This window comes from Aotus nancymaae, unplaced genomic scaffold (assembly GCF_030222135.1).
Source record: "Aotus nancymaae isolate 86718 unplaced genomic scaffold, 86718_ANA_hifiasm-v0.15.2.pri h1tg000028l, whole genome shotgun sequence".
NCBI lineage: Eukaryota > Metazoa > Chordata > Mammalia > Primates > Aotidae > Aotus > Aotus nancymaae.
This window is the reverse complement of record NW_026988441.1, coordinates 7551867-7575497: the sequence shown is the minus strand read 5'-3', so window position 1 is coordinate 7575497 and position 23631 is coordinate 7551867. Positions and strand designations below refer to the sequence as shown.

The 23631-nt window shown below is 53.0% G+C and overlaps 1 protein-coding gene across 1 annotated transcript in view; it reads left to right on the top strand.

The window, feature by feature from the left end:
- The first annotated feature begins 732 nt into the window (after positions 1-732).
- BICRA (BRD4 interacting chromatin remodeling complex associated protein) overlaps positions 733-23631 on the top strand; it is a 97207-nt gene continuing 74308 nt past the window's right edge. Inside the window, exon 1 of the mRNA XM_064381113.1 lies at positions 733-819. The gene's annotated coding sequence lies outside the window, so the exon portion shown is untranslated. The remainder of the gene's footprint in view (positions 820-23631) is intronic.

Sequence of the window (23631 nt, the reverse complement as noted above, 5' to 3'; positions counted from 1 at the left end):
GCGAAAGAAAAAACAAAAAAAAAAAAACAAAACAACAACAACAAAAAAATCTAACTGGGGGTGGTGGTACGCGTCTGTAATCCCGGCTACTCCAGAGGCTGAGAGGCAGGAGAATCGCCTGAACCCGGGAGGCTGAGGTTGCAGTGAGCCGAGATGATGCCACTGCACTCCAGCCTGGCAACAAGAGCGAAACTTCGTCTCAAAACAACAACAAAATTAGCCGGGCGTGGTGGTGCGCGCCTGTAGTTCCAGCTACTCGGGAGGCTGAGGAAGAGAATAGCTTCAACTCGGGGGACGGAGGTTGCAGTGAGCCGAGGTCGCGCTACCACAATCCAGCCTGGGCTACAGAGCGAAACTCCGTCTCAAAACAAAACAAAATATAACAACAACAAAAACAATCACAGATCTGTCTCAATTACTCATTTATTCAACACGCATTCACTGGGCACCTACTGTGTGCAGGAGATTTTTCTAGGGCACTGGGGAGACAGAAGGGACTAAGGGAACAGAATTTAAGTCTCCCTGGGCTGCGAGCCCCGGGAAGGTAGGCCCGGGGGTTGTGCCCTCGCTGGGCCCCCAGCACCGCGCAGCGCACACAGTGGGCGCTCACCAAGCGCTCGCTAAGGGAACGCGTGAATCCCAGTGTCCCGCCAGCAGGGCGTTTACGGCCTGATGGGGCGGAAACGGACCCGACACCACCACGGTGTCCTGGGGCTTCTGGGAATCCCATCAGCGCGGCCGGAACGGCCCGGGACAGGCTCCGAGGCAGGTCCGACCCGCCTCCCCGGCGCCGCCGCGGCTCGGCGGAGACCCACTGGGGTGAGTGATCGAGCCACGTCCGGGGTCCCGGCCTGTCACCCGTAAGTCCCCGCCGCCTTCCACCCTGCCAGGCTCCAACTCGGGGCTCCGGCGCGGTCCCAGCTCCGGGGGGACTCCCTTCCATCTCCTCCATCTTCATCCTCAACTCCCGCTATCTTTTCGAACCTGGGGCGCTCCCCTTGGGCGCGTCCTCCCGCCGGGCTACCGTCCTCCGCCTCGGGGGACGCGCATAGGACGCACAGCGCCCCCTCCCCAGCCGGACCGGGGGTCTGAGAGCGCGGATCCCTTCAGCTCCCCCGCGCCTCAGCACCCGGATCGCTGCTCGAGGCAGTCGACATACTACACCGGAGCCCGGGCAGGCGCGCCCCCGAACCCCCGGGACTGGGGCTGGGGGCGGGGGCGGCGCCGGCGCGGAGGGCCCAGTCCTCGGACGTCCGCAGCCTCCCATTGGCTCCTGGGCCCGCCGCTCGGCCTGGCGGGGCCGGGGCTGGTCCGCCCGGGCGTGGGGCGGGGCCTCCCGAAGCCCCTCCCCCGGCGAGGGAGGAGGGAAGAGGAGGAGGAGGAGGAGGAAGGGGGGGCGGAACACAAAACCTGCGAGGTTTTTTTTTTCCGTTTGCATTTAATTAAAAAAATTTTTTTTTGCATACCCGAGGGACGCTCCCCGGCGCGGGCGCGGGCCCGGTGCGCGCGGGCCTGGGAACGGGGCGGCGGCGGGGGCCCGGCGGCGGCTGCGGAGCGGCCGCCATGCGATCAGGCAGTGCGCTGACCGGCCCGGCCGGCCGGCCCCTTCTGGGTCCTCCCTTTGCAGCCCGTGCGGGGCCGTCTCGGAGACCCCGCGCCGACGGCTGCTCAAACATCAGGGTGAGTTTCTCACAATGTAGCAATTTCTCTTTAAATCTCTTAACTCTCTCTACCTGCGAGTCGGGGCTGTGACAGGGCGCAAAAGCGAGGGGGGAGTGGGGGTTGGCGGCGAGGGTGTGTGTGGGGGGAGCCGGAGCCGGGGCCGAACCCACCCCCGCGACACTCACACACTCAGCCCCCCAGCCGGGGCGCAGCGCCCGCTGCCTCTTTTTTTTTTTTTTCTGCTCGGCGCCCACCGCCACCGGCACCCCCCCGCCCCGCGTCTCTCCCACCACCGCCGCCGCCCCGATCCTACGGGGACCCCCCCCAACCGGCTTCCCTGCCCAGACCCGGCGCCCGGTGCCTCCCCGGCCCTCCCGCCGGCTGCCGGGGATACAATGGAGCGGCGGGGAGAGGAGACCTAACGTTCCACGGGGGGAGGGGCGCGGAGACCCCCTCCCCGGCCTGGCCCCCTCCCCTCGCCCCGCTCCCCGCCTTTCGGGGAAGGCGAGGGCCACCGGGCAGCGGGCGGCGATCTCCCTGCCGGAGGCGGCGAACCTGCATCTCCCCGCCTCGCTTGGCTCCTGCGCCCCCTCCCCAAATCCCTCCCGTGGGTGTCGCGGACACGGGGGGCCCCTGAGAGCTGGGAAGGGATGGATGGGGAAGGAGGCCACCGGGGCTCCCCCTCCGCACCGCCCCTAAACAATGAAAGGAGTTGACTTGACCCCCCACCCCCGGCAGTGGAGGGAGGTGACCCCCTCCCCCATCCCCAGCTGAGGCTCATCCCGGAGGGGGCCGTTACGGGTGTGGGGGGGTGAGCGCCTCTCCTGTCACCTCCCGAGGTTCGGGGCGGCCCCCTATCTCCTCCCCTTCGGCCTGGGAACGGGAGGCACCAGGCCGGGCCGGGGCACGGCGCTCGGGTGGTGACCTTTAGACAAAGGCAGCCCTTTCCCCGGGGTGAGCCCGGACGAGCTGGGCCCGCGGCCTCCCCGGGCCCCTGCGGAGGGCAGCCAGGCCGCGGGCACCCGGAGGGAGGGATGGAGGAGGAGGGAGGAGGGATGGAGCCATCTGGTTTTCCCATCCCCGGCTGCCCCTCGGCTGCTTCGCCGACTCCTGTCATGGGCGGCCGCGGGGAGACGAGGGACCAGGGGCTGCCCGGGCCTTGGTGCGCGGCCAGCCGGGAGGACCGGGCGAGGAGCCGCGGGAGGGCTCGGCTCGGGCTCGGGCGCCGGTGGTGATTGGAAGGCACTAGGGCTCCTTCCTCTCCGCGCCCCTTTGTTTTGCTTTGTGGTTCTGAGCAGCTGAACTTCCCTGGAGGTGGGGTCAGAGGCCGCAGTGTCAGCTCTCCCGGGGAGGCCTGGGTGACAGGTCGTAGCTCTCTGGTGTCCCCAGCCTTGTGGGCTGCAGTCTGTGCCCAGGCCCGTGTCCTGACCATCGTCCCCTTTTGTCACCCCCCCACCCCGCCTACCACTCACCCATAGTATAATACAGATCTAGGGATGGCTTTCTCTTAACACCTCTTTACAGAGGGCACTTGTCAGGGAAACTAGAAACATCCCGGGCTTCAAGGCCTGAGATTTGGGATAAGCTCTCTGTGCTTTCCACCTCTCCCAGCACCTGGGGTGGGGTGGGGGACTCTGTCAACTCTGACCTGCCCTGGGTCATGAGAAAACGGGAGGACAACTCAGGAAGCACCCACTTCCCATGCTGGTAGAATTTTGGGGGCACCTTGACCTCCCTTGTCTTCCCCATAGCTCCCTCCACCGTCCCCCCAGATGGAAATATTAAGAACAATATTTCTCTAACTAGGGAGCCTTTTTCCACCACTGCTAAATACGCTACACACTGGCCACAGTCCAAGGAGGAAGTAGAGGAGGGACAGACATTATTCCCATTTTCTAGACAGGTTCATGGAGGCTCAGAGAGGTTAAGGGGCTTGCCCAGGGTCACACAGCCCTGGGTCACACAGAGCCCCAATTCGTTACCTCCTAGAGTGTTTCCGTCTCAGAAAATCTTAAGCTCGTCTTCTGTCCCACCCTTTGGCACTTTGCTTCTCTGACTTCAGTGGACCTGGTTGGAAATGTAGCTAATACCTAGAAGCAGAGGCCAGATTTGTTTTCCTTGGGAGCTGGTTTTGGGAAGGGGTGTACTTGGAAGTGGGGCTGAGGGCAGGATCATTTATTTCACTTGTGGTTGGAATGGAGAATTGCCTGCAGGAACTGAGAATTGGAGGCCTGTGAAGAGTCAGGGAGGGCGAGTCCCAGGCGTGGCCAGTGATGGGCTCGGGGCACCTAGGAGCTGGCCCCACTGTTGTGCTCTCCCTTCTCTGACTGAGCAGGGTACTTGGCCCCATTTGCTGCTACTAAGCCCTACCTGGAGAGAAGCTGAACTGTTTGGGACTGTTGTCGTCTGGTTGTTCCTATGCCCTGTGACCCGCTGTCACTTTGCCACATCATGGCCCTTTGATGCAGCTAGTGGAGAACTTTCTTTTTCTTTTTTTGTGAGACGCAGTCTTGTTCTGTTGCCCAGGCTGGAGTGCAGTGGCACGATCTCGGCTCACCGCAACCTCCGCCTCCCGGGTTCAAGCAATTCTCCTGCCTCAGCCTCTCAAGTAGTTGGGATTACAGTTGTGCACCACCATGCCCAGCTATTTTTTTGTTGTTGTATTTTTAGTAGAGGTGGGGTTTCACCATATTGGCCAGGCTGGTCTCGAACTCCCAACCTTGTGATCTGACTGCCTCGGCCTCCCAAAGTGCTGGGATTACAGGCGTGAGTCACCATACCCGGCAGCAGAGAACTTTCTTGCCTGTCTCTGTTTGGCCTGATCTGCTCTGTAACCTTAGGCAGGTCATTTAACTTCTGGTCCTCAGTTTTGTCATCTGCAAGTAGGGATAATTATAGTTTCTTTAAGTGACCTGGAGGTGGGTAAAAGTATTATCCAAATGTGTCATTTATAGTTATCATTCAGCAGGCAGGGTATGCAGTGTGGGTACAGGGCAGTAATGTCAGCTGCTGGCATTGAAATTTTTTTTTTTTTTTGAGATAGAGTCTTGCTTTGTTGCTCAGGCTAGAGTGCAATGGCGTGTGATCTTGGCTCACTGCAGCCTCCACCTCCTGGGTTCAAGTGATTCTCCTGCCTCAGACTCCCGAGTAGCTGGGATTACAGGCGCCCATCACCACACTCGGCTAATTTTTGTATATTTAGTAAAGATGAAGTTTCACCATGTTGGCCAGCCTGGTCTCGAGGTCCTGACCTGAGGTGATCTGACTGGCATTTAAATTTAAGACTGGGTGCCATGGCTCATGCCTGTAACCCCAACACTTTGGGAGACCGAGGCAGGAGGATCACTTGAGCCCAGGATTTCAAGACCAGCCTAGGCAATGTGATGAGACCCTGTGTCTACAAAAAGTGAAACAATTAGCTAGGCATGGTGGCACTTGCCTGTGGCCCTAGCTCCTTGAGGGTGATGATGTCAGACAATTGCTTGAGCCCAGGAATTTGAGGCTGGGGTGAGCCGTGATTGTGCCACTGTTCTCAAGCCTGGACAACAGAGTGAGACCCTGTTTCAATAATAATAATAATAAATTAAATAAAAAATTTAAAGGTGGCTAGAGAAGGACTTTGCCCCAGAAGAATTCCCTGTGGTGGGGGAAGGCCAATTGCAAACAAACAATTTCCCTCAGTGACACCTACCCTCTGAGCGCTTTGGGGACTGGGGCCCTACCCCTTCAACACTTTACCCATGCTGAGTATGCATTTACCTGGTTGGGGGGGTGCAGAGGGAGAGAGGCTGGCCCCAACTCACCCGGTGTAGGAGGTAATACAGGTGATTTGCCATTTTACAGATGAGGAAACTGAGGCCAGGGGAAGCACTTTGGGAGCTGAGGTGGGTGGAGCATAAGGTTGGGAGACCAACCTGGAATATGGGAGACCAGCCTGGAATATGGTGAAACCCCATCTCCATGGCCGAGCCAGGACTCCAAGCCAGACAGCAGAGACTAGTGGTGGGGACTCCATATTTGTCAACAGAACTGGGGAGATGGTACTTCATGGAGTCTGATCCCAGAAGCGTTGAGGGACCCCTAATCCCTGCAGCCACTGCCCACTACTTCAAGTGCAGATATTTCCCTGGGTGAAATGACAGGCATAGGTAATAATCCTCGGGGGAGGTGGGCAGGAGGAGATGGGCTCTGGGGAACTCCCAGATCTCTAAAGGCTGAGTGCTGGCTGAATGTAGGAACTGATCTTTTCGAGGGTGGTGGGAGAAGCCTGAGTGAGGCCCAAGAGGGTCTCCCTGCTGACTTCCTTCCCAGAGGCCTCCAGCCCTTCCCCACCCTTCCTTCAGGAGATGGGGTCTGCCCCAGGTTATGGAAGGGCCAAGGGATCGGGACCCAGAGGTCTGGGAATGGGGAGTTCCTGGGGGTGTGTAGGGCTCCCCAGGTTCCCATGGGCCACCTTGTGGCCCCAGGTCCAGCCAGCAGGCCAGTTCCCCGCCAGCTCTCAACCCCCACCCCCCAGGCTGCCTTGACTCCAGGTCTCAAGAATGCAGAAGGCTGCTGGTAGGGGAAGTTAATTGGAAACAGGAAAACATGGCATTCCTTTCCAGGCCGCCTGGGCTTGGAAGGCAGAGGGGGCTGCCATTTCCCTTCTCCCGCCCTGCAGGGGAGAGGGGTGGGGAGCATGGTTATCTTGCCCTGGTCATAGTTGAGACTTCTTCCCCCACCAGGCACCCTGACTTAGTAGAAAACAAGAATAGTCACCCGCGCTGCATGTCCCCAACGTCAGCTGCCCCCCCACTCCTCCAGCAGAATGAATTGCCCCCTCCTTACTCACCCCTTCACACCCCTCTGGTTTGTTGTCCCCTCTCTGGCCCGAGCTAGCTCCCTGCTAGCATGCACCTTATGCCACACCAGAGATGCATGGGAAGCTTTGGTGGAGGGGTCCTTAGGGAGTGTCTCCTGGTTCCGTTCCTTGCATTCTCCTCTGCCTGAAGTACCACCATTAGAGTTGTGTCCCAGTTGACTGAAGCTTTTGTGTCTCAGGGACATGCAAGTTTCACCAGTGGAGAGTTTTCTAAGGCATTTCTAGTTTGGTGACAATTAGTTTTGTGTATGAGTGTATGTATTCATTGGTGGTGGTGGGGGGGGTGTTGGCAAAAGCAGAGAGGGCCTTTGTTTCTTTAATTGTTCCCAATTAAACTTCCTGAGGGCCTACTGTGTGGCAGGGCCCTAGGGAGCAGTTAAGTCATAGGGACCCAGTCCAGGAGGAGGAGAGAGAAGGGTTGGATTAGCCGTTGTGGGGTTTCATTCATGCTGCCTGGGTGGTCTGAGACAGCATCTTTCTCTGCCTTTCATTCTATTTTTCCTAAGTGATACACGCACACAGGGCAAATTTAGAATACCAAAGGTGATGTGTCCCTGTATCCTCCCCAGAATCCCTCGTCCCCTAGCTCTCTTCCCCGGAGCAGCCGCCTCCATTCTGATGTTCTGTGTGTGTACTTTTATATACCGATGTATGTCTTTAAAAACTATTCAGGCCGGGCGCGGTGGCTCACGCCTGTAATCCCAGCTCTTTGGGAGGCTGAAGTGGGCAGATCACCTGAGGTCAGGAGTTCAAGACCAGCGTGACCAACGTGGTAAAATCCCATCTCTACTAAAAATACAAAAATTACAAAATAAAAAAGTTAGCTGGGTGTGGTGGTACACACCTGTAATCCCTGCTACTCAGGAGGCTGAGGCAGGAGAATTGCTTGAACCTGGGAGGTGGAGGTTGCAGTGAGCCGAGATCGCGCCAGCCTGGGTGCTCCAGCCTGGGAAATACAGTGAGATTCTGGCTAAAACAAACAAAGAAAAAAACTGTTCATCTTACACAGATGATAGTCTGCTCTATCCATTGCTTTCTTCCTGCTTCATCTCCCTGGGAGACCTCATGTAGATCTTCCATCTTTTTCTTGGCTGTGTGGTATTCCTCTGTGTGGGCGAACCCTCCTTTACTATAATGGATGTGGAGGCGTTTCTGAATGTTTCTGTGTGCAGCATGGGAAGGCACAGGTCCACACACGTTACAGGAAAATGGGTGTGCCTGTGGGTGGCCTCCTGGAAGTGGGATTGCTAGATCAAGGGCCAGCAATTTGTCCGTTGCTGGCCCTTAGCGGGTACCTTTGATGCTGTACCTTTTTTTTTTTTTTTTTTTTTTTTTTTGAGACGGAGTTTCGCTCGTTACCCAGGCTGGAGTGCAATGGCGCGATCTCGGCTCACCGCAAGCTCCGCCTCCTGGGTTCAGGCAATTCTCCTGCCTCAGCCTCCTGAGTAGCTGGGATTACAGGCACGCGCCACCATGCCCAGCTAATTTTTTGTATTAGTAGAGACGGGGTTTCACCATGTTGACCAGGATGGTCTCGATGCTGTACCTTTTTTATTTTTTGAGACATAGTCTTGCTGTGTCACCCAGGCTAGAGTGCAGTGGCGCCATCACTTTTCACGGCAGCATTGCCCTTCCCGGGCACAAGCGAGCCTTGCATCTCAGCCTCCCCAGTAGCAGGGACTACAAGTGCCCGCCACCACACCCAGGGAGTTTTTGTATTTTTTGTTAAGACGAGGTCTCACTGTGTTGCCCAGGCTGGTCTCGAACTCCTGCTCAAGCACTCCTCCCGCCTAAGCCTCCCAAAGTGCTGGGATTATAGGTGTGAGCCACTGTGCCCGGCCCCTCATGCCGCACCTTGAAGGACGTTGTTCTGTTTCTCTCCTGTTCACTGTGATCCCACCTGTCACCCAGGCTGTGTCTCCAGGCTGCACCTGCACGTGTCTTTGCCTCCGGTGACCTCCTTGCATCTGATGAGCTTCTTGCCTCTTCCTCCTCCTTATGGCCTGCATCACGTGCTTGCCACCTGGTGTGGAGGTCGGGAGTGTGGGCTCTGGACCCTGCCAGTTGGTTCTGATCCCAGTTCTGCTACTTGCTGGATGAATGGCTGTGGACAGGGGCCTTGCTTGGGGCCTTGGTTTCCCCCTCTTTTCTTCTTCTTTCCTTTTTTTTTTTTTTAAGACAGAATTTCACTCTTGTTGCCCAGGCTGGAGTGCAATGGCGCCATCTTGGCTTACTGCAACCTCTGCCTCCCGGGTTCAAGGGATTCTCCTGCCTCAGCATCCTGAGTAGCTGGGATTATAGGCATTTGCCACCATGCCTGGCTAATTTTGTTTTTTTAGTAGAGACAGGGTTCATCCATGTTGGTCAGGCTGGTCTTGAACTCCTGACCTCAGGTGATGTGCCCGCCTCAGCCTCCCAAAGTGCTGGGATTACAGGTATGAGCCACCGCACCCGGCCTGAGCCGCCGTGCCCAGGTTTCCCCTTCTATTAAGTGAGGTAATCTCAGTATCTCTTTGGTAAGGCTCTTTGAGGGTCCCCAAACACCCATAAAGTGTCAAGGTAGCCTCGTCACTCAGTGTCGGTGTCACCTGTCATTTTTAGGCAGTTCTTTCTCCTGTGGACTGTGACCCCCTTATTTGGCAGGCGTCAGATGGAATGCTGACTTCTCTGCTTAATTGCAGTGTGACCCTGGGCAAGCAATCCCTTTGCATGGCCTCAGTTTCCTTGTCTATAAAATGGGCCCATGATGCCTCCCTTGTAGGGTCTGCTGTGAGGCTGAACAAAGCAGTGTTCTGTCCAGCTGGGCATGCAGTTGCTTTCAGGAACTAGCAAATGATGCTGCTGTAGTTTTCACTATGATTACTGTTCTCCTGCGGGACTCACGCTGACTTCTCTGCTCTGAAAGGTCCCCATTGTCTTCCTGAAAGGCACACGACGAACAATGTTGGCATTTTAAACCGTATGGCAGCAGAGGGCACGCAGCAGGCTGCTCCGGCATGAGGCACACAGGGCTTCCCTGTACCGTGCCTCAGTTTCCCCATCTGGAAGAATGGGCATGGGAGGAAACCCACCTCAGGCATGCTCAGTCTTCAGCACAGTGCCTGGGGTATAGCCAGCACCTGAAAAAATGTGTGGCTGTAATGAGAATAATTATTATTAAGTAGCATAGTCTCCCATAGGATCAGATATCCAAGTCTCTATGGCCTTCCCCACAAACCCTAGGCAATCAGTGCTGGCTTTTTTTTTTTTTTTTTATAGATGGAGTTTCGCTCTTGTTGCCTAGGCTAGAGTGCAATGATGTGATCTCAGCTTACCACAACCACCACCTCCCAGGTCCAAGGGATTTTCCTGCCTCAGCCTCCTGAGTAGCTGGGATTACAGGCATGTGCTACCATTCCAGGCTGATTTTGTATTTTTAGTAGAGACGGATTTCTCCATGTTGGTCAGGCTGGTCTCGAACCCCTGACCTCAGGTGATCCACCTGCCTTGGCCTCCCAAAGTGCCGGAATTACAGGCATGACCCACCAACACCAGCTCTGTGCCTTTCATTTAAAATGCCAACACTAGCCGGGTGTGGTGGCTCAAGCCTGTAATCCCAGCACTTTGGGAGGCCAAGGCAGGTGGATCACCTGAGGTCAGGAGTTCAAGACCAGCCTGGCCAACGTGATGAAGCCCTGTCTCTACTAAAATACAAAAATTAGCCAGGCATGGTGGTACACGCTTGTAATCCCAGCTGCTCAGGAGGCTGAGGCAGGAGAATCGCTTGACCTGGGAGTCGGAGGTTGCAGTGAGCTGAGATCGCACTACTGTACTCCAGGGCGACAGAACGAGACTCCGTCTCAAAAATAAAAGAAAAGGAAGACAATGTCCAGATACCTTTTGGGCCTCAGTTACCTCTTCCGTAACAGAGCTTCCTCTGCTTTGGGTGCTGTGAGGCTTCAATGAGTGAAGATTTTTAGAATCTAAAAAGTGGGAAGCTTTTTAGAATAGGACCTGGCTCTCGGGAATGCTCAGTGAAGATTCACTTTTTTTTTCTTTTTGAGACGGATTCTCACTCTTGTTGCCCAGGCTGGAGTGCGATGGTGCAATCTCGACTCACCACGACCTCTGCCTCCAGGGTTCAAGCGATTCTCCTGCCTCAGCCTCCCGAGTAGTTGGGATTACAGGCATGCGCCACCACACCCAGCTAATTATTGGAATTTTTAGTAGAGATGGGGTTTCTCTATGTTGGTCAGGCCGGTCTTGAACTCCTGACCTCAGGTGATCCACCCACCTCAGCCTCCCAAAGTGCTGGGATTACAGGTGTGAGCCACCATGGCCGGCCAAAGATTCACTTTGATTCTTCTTATTTTTTTATTTTTATTTATTTAATTAATTTTTTTTTTTCTTTGAGACAAGAGTCTTGCTCTGTCGCCCAGGCTGGAGTACAATGGCGCAATCTCAGCTCACCACAACCTCCGCCTCCTGGGTTCATGTGATTCCCTGTCTCAGCCTCATTAGCTATGACTACAGGTGTATGGGCCACGACACCCAGATAATTTTGTATTTTTTGTAGAGATGGGGTTTGGCCATGTTGGCCAGACTGGTCTTGAACTCCTGGACTCAAGCAATCCACCCTCCTCGGCTTCCCAAAGTGCTGGGATTACAAACATGAGCCACCATGCCTGGCCTATTATTTTTAATATTTTATTTTATTTTATTTCATGTGACAAGGTCTTGGTATATTGCCCAGGCTGGTCTCCAACTTCTGGGCTCAAGCAGTCCTCCCACCTTGGCCTCCCAAAGTCCTGGGATTATAGGCATGAGCCACTGCACCTGGCCATCTTTATTTATTATTATTTTGTGTTTTTTTTTTTTCTTTTTTTTGCCATCTAGACTCTGCTTGGCAGGTTTATTATTTTATATTTTTTATTTTTTTGAGACAGGCTCTCTCACTCTGTCACCCAGACTGTAGTGTAGTGGTGCAATCTCGGCTCACTGCAACCTCCGCTTCCCAGGCTCCAGCGATTCTCCTGCCTCAGCCTCCTGAGTAGCTGGGATTACAGGCGTGCGCCATCATGCCTGGCTAATTTTTGTGCTTTTAGTAGAGATGGGATTTCACCATGTTGGCCAGGCTGGTCTCGAACTCCTGACCTCAGGTGATCCACCATCCTAGGCCTCCTAAAGTTCTGGGATTACGAGCATGAGTCACACACCTGACCTTTTTAACTTTTTGTTAAGGAAATTTTAAAGCACTCACCAAGTTGAGAGAATAGCGTAGCCATCCTCTGTATAACCATTACCAGCTTCTGCAAGAATTTTTTGCTGATCTTTTTTTGGCCATTACACCTTTCCTACCATGCAAATATATATATTTTTCTTTTTTACCAAGGCATTTTTAAGCAAATTCCAGATCATGTCCTCTGTATTATTATTGTTATTAATGATATTGTTATTTCTGGGATCCAGAATTTGTTTCAGCACCTCCGGAGTCTGTCCTGTTCTGTGAAGGAAGTGGCATTAGGCCCATTTCACAGGTTGGGGAAACTGAGGCAGCAGAGAGTGCTTTGATCAGGTTGTCCTTTTTCTGTGATCACCTCTTTGGGACTGTGGTGAATTCCCTGTCTTAGCCACACCAAGCTGGGAACCCTGCGGGTTGTTTCTGATGACACAGGTTTGGTGGGGTTCACACCTGGGGGCATATGGTGTGGGGTACAGGTTCTGTTACTCTGTGCAGAAATCATCCTCCTAAAGGAAGAGTCGAAGTGGGGCTGGCAGCAGGGGGTGGACCCCTCGGATGACCCTGGAGGGGACGAGCAAGTGGGTCAGCTATGTGGATTAAAGTCTTGTTTCTGCTCCTTCTACCCTGGGACTTGGTGGCAAGCTCTTTGCCTCCTTTAGGCCAGCTTAGAGAAGCAGAAGTTCAGGAGAAATAATAAATGCTTCTTTGGATAACCTTATTGTTAAATAAGGTCTAGCGCAGAGAGGATGTTTTCCAAGTGCCTGGCTTACAGTAAACGGTCACTATTGTTACCGTTGTTAGTTGTTGCTTCTGTGTGTACTCTTGAGGTTGGGGACAAAAATGATCTTTCTTTCTCTTTCTTTTTTTTTCTGAGACAGTCTTGCTCTGTCCCCCAGGCTGGAGTGCAGTGGCTCAATCTTAGCTCGCTGCAACCTGCACCTTCCATGTTCAAGCAATTCTCCTGCCTTAGACTCCTGAGTAGCAGGGGTTACAGGTGCACACCACCACACCCAGCACATTTTTATATTTTTAGTGGGGACGAGGTTTCACCATGTTGGCCAGGCTGGTCTCGAACTCCTGACCTCATGATCCGCCCACCTCAGCCTCCCAAAGTGCTGGGATTACAGGCGTGAGCCACCGAGCCCAGCCCAAACATGCTCTTTCTAGGGTTGCAGAGGAAGGGTTGATGCCCCAGACTCCTCAGCCCGGCCCCGTTGCCTTCATTCCCTCACCATGCCCACCCTGTCCCTCTGCACTCTCCCTTTGAAATGCTCGCCTGCTTAGGGGGCTGCCAACTTCTGCGTGGCCCCTGTCCGCCTCGTAGGTCCTCTGTGTCCCAGCCTGGTAACCTTGGGAATGGAGTGAGCGGGAATATCTGTCTGCGGCTGTGAGACCCTTGCTAATGACCCTTGGGGTCCTTGAGAGAGTGCCTGGTGGTCTCTGCTGACTGGAGGCAGAGGATGGCCCAGTGTCCAGGGATGCCTGCAGGTGAAGCTCCCCGGAGCCACCTCTCCAGACGCCGGATACCACCTCTTGTCCACTGTGTGAGGCTGGGCAGGCAGATGCCCATAGCCCCTGCCTCACAGGGTGGCTTTGACAGTTCGCTGGACTGTAACCTCCAGTTGTAATCAGCTGGCATGCATTGCGCCTCATTGACCTCAGATACTAGGCACCCAGCCTGGGTGAGGGAGGTCTCCCTGGGAGAGGTCTTAGCTCACAGTCTAACAAGCCCTTGGGATACTGGTGGAATTCTCTCCCTAGAATGTGCGTGGTGACCTCCTACTGTTTTGTTTTTTTGATTTTTTGTGTTTTTTTGACGGAATCTCGCTCTGTCACCCAGGCTGGAATGCAGTGGTGCAATATTGGCTCACTACAACCTCTGCCTCCCGGGTGTAAGCCATTCTCCCTGCCTCAGCCTCCTGAATAGCTGGGATTACAGGCGCCCGCCACCATGCCCAGCTAAATATTGTATTTTTAGTAGGGACAAGGTTTCTCCATGTTGGCCAGGCTGGTCTCGGACTCCCAACCTCAGGCTGGTCTCAAACTCCTGACATCAGGTGTTCTGCCCGCCTCAGCCTCCCAAAGTGCTGGGATTAGAGGTGTGAGCCACTGTGCCTGGCCTTTCCCAATCCTTTTTCATTGAAGTGTAATTTGTACACAGAAAAATTCACGAGGGGCCGGGCGTGGTGACTCACATCTGTAATCCCAGCACTTTTTGGGAGGCTGAGGTGGGAGGATCACCTGGGGTCAGGAGTCCGAGACCAGCCTGGGCAACACAATGAGATCCTGTCTCTCCAAAAAAAATAAAAACCTTAGCTGGTTGTGGTGGCTTCCGCCTGGAACTACTCTGAAGGCTGAGGTGGGAGGACTGCTTGAGCCCACGAGGCTGAGGCTGCAGAGAGCCATTCATTAAAATGCACATAGCTTAAGCATACCTTTCCGTGAGTCCTAACCCCTATCAAGATACAGCACATTCTCGTCACTGCCAGAAAGTTGCCCTGTGCCCCTTCCTGGTCAGTACCTGCTCCCAGAAGCAGTCACTGGCCTGCCTTGTCATTGTGGGTCAGTCTTGCCTCTTCTAGAATTTCACAGAGGTGGGCATCTGCCCTGTGGAGTCCTTTGGGTTGAGCATCCTGGCTCAGCATCATCTTTTTGAGATGCAGGCATGTTGGTGTGTGTATCATAAGTGCCTTCCTTTAAGAAATTCTTTCCCGTGAGTATTTCTTCAGGCCTGGCTTTCTCACAAGGCTCCAAACTGCAGAAGTTGAGAAGACAGTGCTATGTTCCCTGTGTCTGAGCTCCTGGCGTGCAGTAGGTGCTCTGTAGATGCTTGTTGAATGAATGGATGGATGGATGACAGACATGTCCTAGGGATGGAGAGAGGGGAGCAGAGACCCCGTCTTTGGAGTTTTCGTATGTTTCTCAAAAAGGGTCCCACTGGCTGGGGCTCAATGGCTCACACCTGTAATCCCAGCACTTTGGGAGGTCAAGGCGGGTGGATCACGTGAGGTCAGGAGTTTGTGATCAGCTTGGGCAACATGGTGAAACCCCGTCTGTACAAAAACTACAAAAGTAGCCGGGCATGGTGGTGCATGCCTGTAGTCCCAGCAACTCGGGAGGCTGAGAGGTGGGAGGATCACTTGCGCCCAGAAGGTCAAGGCTCCAGTTAGCCGTGATCGCACCACTGCACTTTAGCTTAGGTGACAGAGCGAGACTCTGTCTCGAAAAAAAAAAAAAGAAAAAAATGTCCCATCTGCTTCCAAATGACCTGGGATGTTTGTGAAGAATGACCGTCCCTGGGCCCCATGCACACCAAACTCTGGGGAATCCCCATGAGTGGAGTCCGGGAATCAGCATTTTCTTTTCTCTGTCTCCCGGGCTGGAGTCCAGTAGTGTGATCTCAGCTCGCTGCAACCTCCGTCTCCTCGGTTCAAGCGATTCTCCTGCCTCAGCTTCCTAAGTAGCTGGGATTACATGCATCCACCACCACGCCCAGCTATTTTTTGTATTTTTAGTAGAGATGGTGTTTCACCACATTGGTCAGGCTGGTCTCCTGACCTCAGGTGATCCACCAGCCTCAGCCTCCCGAAGCGCTGGGATTACAGGCGTGAGCTGCCATGCCTGGCATTTTCATCAAGCCTCATCTCTGGGCAGTTCTTTGGCACAGGCAGCTCAGCCCTAAGTCCTAGGCCTCTTCTGGTGGCAGCAGAGCTCCCCAGCAGGTCTGTCATCCTGTCAAGGTGGCCATGGGTCTTGGGGCAGCGCTCAACCTCTGTCTACAGGCAGTGCCTGTCCTGGCCCGGCTGCCTCCCAGGTGCCTGTGTGTGAGCCTGGAGTCCTGTACTCACTCCCTAAGTGCTGTTCCAAGAGGGAATGAATGGGAACCTGCAAGGCAGGTCAGGGTGGTCAACCTCCCCACTGCTCAGCGGGGAAACTGAGGCTTCATGAGTTCAGGTGTTTCTCCTGCAGTTCACCTGGGAGTGAAAGCCGACATGCAGTATGTCCCGGGCTAAGCAGCCATCAATTGTAAGATGTGTCTTTCTTTTCAGAGGCGGTAAAGTGTGAAAAACGTGCATCTTGGAGTTGATAAAACTCAGGAAAAGTCCTCACCCACCTGCAGTTTGCTTGCTGTCTCAAGGCTGTTTTGTGCAGGATTGTTTTTTCTGTCAAATTTCTGTCTCTTTAGCCAAAGGAACCAAATCCCCTGACATCTGCCCAGCCCTTTGTCCCTTCCCAAGCATGTCCCCTTCCATGGTTCTGCTTTTTTATTTAAAATTTTTTAGACTTTTATTTGAAATGGAGTTTTGCTCTTGTTGCCCAGGCTGGAGTGCAGTGGCGTGATCTCGGCTCACTGCAACTTCTGCCTCCCGGGTTCAAGCAATTCTTCTGTCTCAGCCTCCCGAGTAGTTGGGAATTACAGGTGCGTGCCACCATGCCTGGCTAATTTTTGTATTTTTGGTAGAGACAGGGTTTCACCATGTCAGGCTGGTCTCGAACTCTTAACCTCAGGTGATCCACCCGCCTTAGCCTCCCACAGTGCTGGGATTACAGGTGTGAGCCACTGCACCTGGCCTGAATTGGGAGACTTATTTAACTCAGTTTCTTTAATTTTTTTTTTCCAAGATGGAGTCTTGATCTATTGCCCATGGTGATGTGATCTCAGCTCACTACAACCTCTACCTCCCAGGTTCAAGTGATTCTCCTGCCCCAGCCTCCGAGTAGCTCGTGTTACAGGTGCGCGCCACCACACCCAGCTCATTTTCATACCTTTTTTTTTTTTGAGATGGAGTCTCACTCTGTTGCCCAAACTGGAGTGCAGTGGCATGATCTCAGCTCACTGCAACCTCCACCTCCCGGGTTCAGGCGATTCTCCTGCCTCAGTCTCCCAAGTAGCTATGACTACAGGCATGCACCACCGTGCTCAGCTAATTTTTGTATTTTTATTAGAGATGGGGTTTCACTATGTTGGCCAGACTGGTTTCGAACTCCTGACCTCGTGATCCGCCTACCTTGGCCTGGCCAAGATGGTGAAACCTTGTCGCTACTAAAAATACAAATACTAGACTGGTGTGGTGGTGGGTGCCTGCAATCCTAACTACTTGGGAGGCTGAGGCAGAGAATTGCTTGAACCCGGGAGGTGGAGGTTTCAGTGAGCTGAGATCGCACCACTGCTCTCCAGCCTGGGTGACAGAATGAGACTCCATCTCAAAAACAAACAAAAATGTGTGTGTGTGTGTGTGTGTGTATGTGTACTCTCATATATTAGACATTATATAATTTAATAATATTTAATAGAAATATAAAACTAGGCCGGGCGCGGTGGCTCAAGCCTGTAATCCCAGCACTTTGGGAGGCCGAGGCGGGTGGATCACGAGGTCAAGAGATCGAGACCATCCTGGTCAACATGGTGAAACCCCGTCTCTACTAATACAAAAAATTAGCTGGGCACGGTGGCGCGTGCCTGTAATCCCAGCTACTCAGGAGGCTGAGGCAGGAGAATTGCCTGAACCCAGGAAGCGGAGATTGCGGTGAGCCGAGATCGCGCCATTGCGCTCCAGCCTGGGTATCAAGAGCGAAACTCCGTCTCAAAAAAAAAAAAAAAAAAAAAAAAAAAAAAAAAGAAATATAAAACTATATAATATATACAAATATATATTCCTGTTTATGAAATGCCCTTTTATTTCCATTCCCCTCCCTGTCAGTGACCTCCTGTGCTGGAATGAATTGCTTGCTTTGTGCAGTGGATTTTTGCTTTGCAGAAAAGATACTGCTTCTGTTTCTCCTCCTCCTTGTTTTCTCCCAGCGCTGTTTGGAGGGTCATCGTGTTGGTCCCTGTCCCTTTGGTCTGCTGCTCCTCCGTGCTGTGCCGCCCCATTCCTCTTGGGTGTTCTTCCAGTGCTGTGTTTGGAGGGTCACCGTGTTGGTCCCTGTCCCTCTGGTCTACCCCTCTCTGCTGTGCCACCCCATAGACTGCAGGTAGCATGGTTCACTTAAAATCCTCCCGAGGGCCAGACCCCCAGGTTGCCACCATCTCCCTGTCACAGAGACACAGAGGTAAAATGAGTTGCCCAGGTTCACACGGGGAGCTGCTGGCTGAGCTGGGATTTTCGTCCTCCTGGTTAATTCAGACTTACACTAAGGCCTCCTGCTGCCTGGACTGTGACCTATGTTCCTGCCTCCATCACAAATAGCCAGTGCTGTGCCTTCAGGGACTGGGGAGAGTGATAAGGCAGGAACACACCCATTCCCCTGCAAAGCCAGATCAGTATCCAAGGATTACCAGCTGAGCTTGGAGAGGTCGGGGGGAGGAGGCATCAAGGTAGGCTTCCTGGAGGAGGGAGCTTCTGGGCAGGCTTTGAGGGTTGGGGTTGGGGTAAGAGAAACAGGGAATCTAGCGTGATCCAAGGTGATTGCCCTGAGCAGCTGGGTGAAAGGAAGTGTTCTTTTTTTTTTTTTTGAGGTGGAGTCTCTCTCTGTTGCCCAGGCTGGAATGCAGTGGTACGATCTCAGCTGGCTCCATCCTCTGCCTCCTAGGTTCAAGCGATTCTCCTCCCTCAGCCTCCTGAGTAGCTAGGCTACAGGCTCGTGCCACCATGCTCAGCTAATTTTTATATTCTTAGTAGAGGCAGGGTTTTTTCACCATGTTGGTCAGATGGGTCTCAAACTCTTGACCTTGTGAAGTGCTGGGATTACAGGCATGAGCCACCGCACCCAAGGCCAGGAAGTGTTCTTTCTTGAGATAAGGCAGAGTTGACTGTGATGTGGGGAGTGCAAATTACAGAGAGAAAGCTCTAAACTCCTTGAGCTGGTGGCGAGGTGCAAAGAGGAGGGAGATGGGGATGGCTGAGTGAATTGTAGGGGTCACTGGTAAGAGACATGGTGTGAGTGATAATTGAAGTAAGTCCCAGGGGATTGTTCCCCAGGGAGAAGCTGAGAGGGTTGAGAATCTACCCGGGTGGCTGCTGGTGTGTAGGTGGAGGGAGATCAAGACCAGGCAGGGTCAGTGTCTCTGGAGCCAAGCGGGGCATTTCTGCACAGGTTTTAGCTTAGACGGACGTGAGGTCAGGCTTCCTGCGTTGGATACAGGTGGCCTGGAAGCAAAGATTTCCTGGGTTTGATGGGTGGAAATCAGCCTGGGTATGGTGCGGAGCCATGGAAAAGGGAAGGGAAGGCTTCCTGGATGGATGGAAGGCAGGCAGGCTAAGAGGCAGCCAGGGATTCTTTATTTTTTAATTTTTTTTTTGAGATGGAGTCTCGCTCTGTCACCCAGGCTGGAGTGCAGTGGTGTGATCTCAGCTCACTGCAAACTCCTCCTCCTGGGTTCAAACAATTCTCCTGCCTCAGCCTCCTGGGTAGTTGGGATTACAGGCGCATGCCACAATATCTGGCTAATTTTTGCATTTTTAGTAGAGACGGGGTTTCACCATGTTGGCCAGGCTGGTCTTGAATTCCTGACCTCAGGTGAGCTGCCGGCCTCAGCCTCCCAGAGTGCACCACGCCTGGCCAATTTTTAAAAAACAGTCTTGCCACGCCCTGTGACTCCCTAGTGCCCTCAGGTAAAACCCCTTCAGCTCCTTGCACAAAGTCGGCCTGATCTGGCTTGGCTTATCTCCTACCCTTTCATCTTCCCTTTCTCACACCAAGCTTGTTCCTGCCTCCCCACCTTTGCCTGCAAGGTACTCTGCCCAGAGTCATCCCAACCTGCTGCACGCATACCCCAAAGACAGGAGGCAGGTGAGGTTCCAGACAGCGCAATAAAGCGAGTATCACAATAGAACGAGCCACACAAGTTTTTTGACTTGCTGGTGGATATAAAAGTTACGTCTACACAATACTGCAGTCTATTAAGTGTGCAATAGCATTATGTCTAAGAAAAAACTGGTGTACATACCTTAATTAAAAATTGCTTTGCGCCGGGCGCGGTGGCTCAAGCCTGTAATCCCAGCACTTTGGGAGGCCGAGGCGGGTGGATCACGAGGTCAACAGATCGAGACCATCCTGGTCAACATAGTGAAACCCCGTCTCTACTAATACAAAAAATTAGCTGGGCATGGTGGCACGTGCCTGTAATCCCAGCTACTCAGGAGGCTGAGGCAGGAGAATTGCCTGAACCCAGGAGGCGGAGGTTGCGGTGAGCCGAGATCGCGCCATTGCATTCCAGCCTGGGTAACAAGAGCGAAACTCTGTCTCAAAAAAAAAAAAAAAAAAAAAAAATTGCTTTAGACTGGGTGCTGTGGCTCACGCCTGTAATCCCAGCACTTTGGGATTATGAAGTCAGGAGTTCGAGACCAGTCAGGCCAATATGGTGAAACCCCGCCTCTACTAAAAATACAAAAATTAGCCAGGTGTGGTGGCACGTGCCTTTAGTCCCAGCTACTTGGGAGGCTGAGGCAGGAGAATCGCTTGAATCCAGGAGGAGGAAGTTGCAGCGAGCCTAGATCACGCCACTGCACTCCAGCCTGGGCAACAGAGCGAGACTCTGTCTAAAAAAAAAAATATATGTATATATATATGTGTATATATATGTATTGCTTTATTGCTAAAATATGCTGATTCAGACATGAAGTGAGCATGTTATTGGGAAAGTGATACAGATAGACTCACTGGATGCAGGGTTGCCATAAATTTTCAGTTTGTAAAAAAAAGAAGCAGTATCTTTGAAGTGTGGTAAAGCAAAGCACAATCCAACAAGGTCTACCTGTACCTCCCACCACCAGGCTGGAATGCAGTGGTGTGCTCATACTCACTCCAGCCTTGGCCTCCCAGGCTGAAGCGAGCCTCCAGCCTTCAACCTTAGCCGCCCGAGTAGCTGGGACTGCAGGCATGCGCCACCTCACCCGGCTAATTTTTAAAAGTTTGATGGAGATGAGGTCTTATTGCATTGCCCAGGCTGGCCTTGAATTCCCAGGCTCGTGTGATCCTCCTGACTTGGCTTCTGCTGTGATTACAGACATGAGCCATTGTACCTGACTTTTTTTTTTTTCCCCCTGGATGGAGTCTCACTCTGTTGCTCAGGCTGGAGTGCATTGGTGTGATCTTGGCTGACTGTAACTTCTGCCTCCAGGGTTCAAGAGATTCTCCTGCCTCAGCCTCCTGAGTAGCTGGGATTACAGGCGCCTGCCACCACACCCGGCTAATTTTTGTATTTTTAGTGGAGACGGGTTCCACTCTGTTGGCCAGGCTGGTTCTGGCCTCCCAAAGTGCTGGGATTACAGGTGTGAGTCACCACATCTGGCCTAGACTGGGTTTTTGAGTGTCTGAGCTGAGTTGGAGGCTTAGGAGGGAAAAGGAAAGAAGGTGAAGGTGAAGGAGGGTTCTAAAAAAGCCTGGAGGAGGCGGTACTGGGTTGGGCTCAGGAGTGAAGTTTGTTCACAGTCTGCATAGAGGAGAGGGTGTGAAGGCAGAGGGTGTGTGTACAATTGAGAAGGTGTTCAGGAGGCTGGTGTGGACCAGCTGGGAGACACAGGAGGAGAGGGAGGCTGTGCGGCCATGTGGGGGCCGGGGGCACGGGGAACTGGTAGGCAGGGAGAGCTCTGGCAGCTGCCCTACTCTGGCGTGGAGAGGCACCTTTTGTTTCTCAGCCCCTGAGTCTTATAAGCAAATGGTGATTCTTAATTTGGGGGAAGAGGGAGCTCCGGTCCTTTTAGGAATCTGCTTAGAGGCCACAAGCTTTTCCCCAGAGAAACACACACTGCACTCTGTATCCCAAAGTTTGGCAAAGGGTTTCAGGAGGGTTGGGAAGCCAGTTAAGAGCTGTTCCTGGATCGTGATGGCAACAAGCATGATAGTAACAGCCAACCTTATGCTGGCTCACCCCGGCCCAGGCTCTGGTCTGGGCCACTTACAAGCATCAACTCCTTCACTCACAGACGGATGGGAGGAGGTAGGTGCTGAAAGCGCCCCCATTTTACAGATGAGTAAACTGAGGCACAGAGCAGTTAAGTGACTTACCCAGAGCCCTACAGCTGCTAAGTGGCAGAGCCCCCTGTCTCTTCCCTGGATGTTCTGGTTCCACAGCCTGTTTCTGTTTTGTTTTGGAGACAAGAGTCTCACTGTCTCCCAGGCTGGAGTGCAGTAGTGTGATCATGGCTTGCTGCAGCCGTCAACCCATACACTGGCACTTCTGCAAATAATATTTCTGCAGCAAATATAGCTGTGGCTGTTGCTACTAAGAGGGAGATCCAAGGACAGTCCTTGCAGTTCCGCTTTGCCCCACAATGAGCCAGGGAAAATGTAAAGGATGGCGTGAGAGTTTTTGGAGGTTGGAATTGCAGATTATGGGCCAGACCTAAAACGCCTACCTGGTAGGATGGGTGTGGGGTTTAGTTGAGATGATATGTTGGGGAGTGACTGGTGCATAACAAGGACTCTGTCAATGCTGGTTGCTATTGCTGTCAACTGTTAGTGCTGTTACTATCACTAACCAGCCTTCAGTGTATACGGGCCAGTACAGACACACTGGGCTGTGCTATAGATACACGGTTTCCTAGACTTTCTTGAGATGGAGCTTCACTCTTGTCACCCAGGCTGGAGTGCAATGGCATGATCTTGGCTCACTGCAACCTCCGCCTCTCGGGCTCAAGTGATTCTCCTGCCTCAGCCTCCTGAGTAGCTGGGATTACAGGCGCCCACCACCATGTCCGGCTAACTTTTTTTTGTATTTTTAGTAGAGACAGGGTTTCACCATGTTGACCATGGCTGGTCTCGAACTCCTGACCTCAGGTGATACCCTGCCTTGGCCTCCCAAAGTGCTGGGATTACAGGCATGAGTCACCATGCCTGGCCAAGTTTCTTAGACTTTAACGTGCACACCAGTTCCTGGGAGATCCTGTTACCATGTGAGTTCTGAGTCAGTTGGTGCGGAGACTTTCCATTTTTTTTTTTTTGAGACAGAGTCTTGCTCTGTTGCCCAGGCTGGAGTGCAGTGGCATGATCATAGTTCACCGCAGCCTCAACATTCTGGGTTCAGGTGATCCTCCCACCTCAGCCTCCTAAATAGCTGGTGCTACAGGCACATACCACCGCACCCAGCTAATTTTTGTATTTTTTTGTAGAGATGGGGTTTTGCCATGTTGCCCAGGCTGGTCTCAAACTCCTGGGCTCAAGTGATCCTCCTGCCTCCCAAAGTGCTGGGGTCACACCTCACTTGACCGTAATCATTTTTCAATATGCAGTTCAGTAGTGTGAAATGTATTCACATTGCGTAACAGATCTCCAGAACTTTTTCATCTTGCACAACTGAAACTTTATATGCATCCAACAACTCCCCCGACCCTCAGACCCCAGTAGCCACCATTCAGCTTTCTGTCTCAATGAATTTGACTACTTTAGAAGCCAAATTTAAGTGGACTCATATTGTATCTGTCTTCTTGTGACTGGCTTATTTCACTTAGTGTACTGTCCTCAAGGCTTATTGTGGTCTAGCATATGACTGGATTTCTCTCCTGTTTAAGGCTGAATAACATTCCATTGTATGAAGAGACCACATTTTGCTTCTCTGATTATCTGTGGGTGAACACTTGAGTTGCTTACACTTCCTGGCTATTGTGAATAATGCTTTGAACATGGGTGTGCCGAGACAGGGGTCTCACTGTCACCCAGGTTGGAGTACAGTGGTGTGATCTCGGCTCACTGCAACCTCTTCCTCTCAGGCTTAAGCCATTCTCCTGCCTCAACCTCCTTAGAAGCTGGGATTACAGGTGCCCGCCACCACACCTGGCTAATTTTTGTATTTTTAGTACGGACGGGGTTTCCGCATGTTGGCCAGGCTGGTCTCTTAACTCCTGACCTCAGGTGATCCCCCCGCCTTGGCCTCCCAAACTGCTGGGATTACAGGTGTGGGCCGCCGCGCCTGGCCGCCAATGTCTCTTTGAAATCCTGCTTTCAC